This window comes from Stegastes partitus, unplaced genomic scaffold, assembly GCF_000690725.1.
Source record: "Stegastes partitus isolate 25-593 unplaced genomic scaffold, Stegastes_partitus-1.0.2 Scaffold1330, whole genome shotgun sequence".
Taxonomy (NCBI): domain Eukaryota; kingdom Metazoa; phylum Chordata; class Actinopteri; family Pomacentridae; genus Stegastes; species Stegastes partitus.
In genome coordinates, this window is record NW_007579061.1 from 112,701 (window position 1) to 113,887 (window position 1,187).

General features: G+C 33.3%; 1 protein-coding gene across 1 annotated transcript in view; it reads right to left on the minus strand.

Annotated features, from left to right (window-relative positions):
• The window catches only part of mphosph9 (M-phase phosphoprotein 9), a 44,027-nt gene that overhangs the window by 36,270 nt on the left and 6,570 nt on the right, over positions 1 to 1,187 (minus strand). The gene's annotated exons all lie outside the window — the stretch shown is intronic.

Here is a 1,187-nt window from a genome sequence, read left to right on the forward strand (position 1 = left end):
TGCAAAAAATAATAATATATTTTTAAAAGAAAAAAAAATTGTCTAAAAATCATTATTATTATTATTATTAGTAGTAGTAGTAGTAGTAGTAGTAGTATCTTTAAAAAAATAAACAAAAGCACAATCCAGTAGAAATTTGTAAAAATGACAAATATGAATTAAAGCCTGGCAACACAACATGCATGACTTCATGCAGTAAAGACACTGATGTTAAAAAAAAAAAAATAAAGCAGTTTCAATGGGTTTTTGCTGAGGACAGTAATGTCTTTAAGGTCCTGAGTGTGTGTGTGTGTGTTTTGTTTTTGTTTTTTTTTTTGTCTATGCAGTTTACTTTTGGATAAGAACTGAGTTTGAAATTTGCAGGGAAGAAAATACACACTCTTGACAAAATCGATTCCCTACGTACACTCCAATGAGCAAAACATCTAATCATCTAAAGGTTATAGCGAATCCTTTTTTGGTGTGGCTATTATTGACCTTTAAAACAGCATCAATTGTCTTTGGTCTGCATACAGTTTTCTAAGGTGCTTTGCATGTCAGTTGTATTTTTTTGAGAACGTGCCACAGTTCATTGTGGAGTCAGTCTGTCTCAGTGTCTTCAGCCTTTTTATGTTTTCACACACTGACATCATGATGTTCAAATCAGGGCTCTGTGGGGGTCATGCCATCTGTGCAGGTTTCCTTGATCTACTTGTGACTGAAGGTAGCACTTCATGACTCTGGCTGTGGTAACTTTATGAACTACTAACACACCTCCCTGATGGTACTGCAGAAAAAATCTAAACATTTCAAGTGTCTAAAACTTTTCACAGGTCTGTCATATACTATCTTGTCTATTGAGATGGCAGTTCCAGGTTTGCATAGATGGTGTCCTTCACAAACCATTTCTCTGCTATGTCCACAATATCCTAAAAAGTTCCCCTTATCCTTGAAAAAATAATGCAGAGTAGCTTTTAAGTAAGTAAGTAACCTTTGTGCAATAATTTAGAAAGCCAGCACATTGTTTGTTCAGTTCCTTTAAAAGTGACTTCTTCTAGCAGAAGTTGCAGTGACAACAAAAATAAGTCAAACTAAATCACAATAAATCACAATGACAACTATATTGAAAATACAATTTATTACACTGAGTAATAAATACATACAAAGATGCAAGTAACAGCATTTTCCTTTTTTTGTGTTTTTTTTTA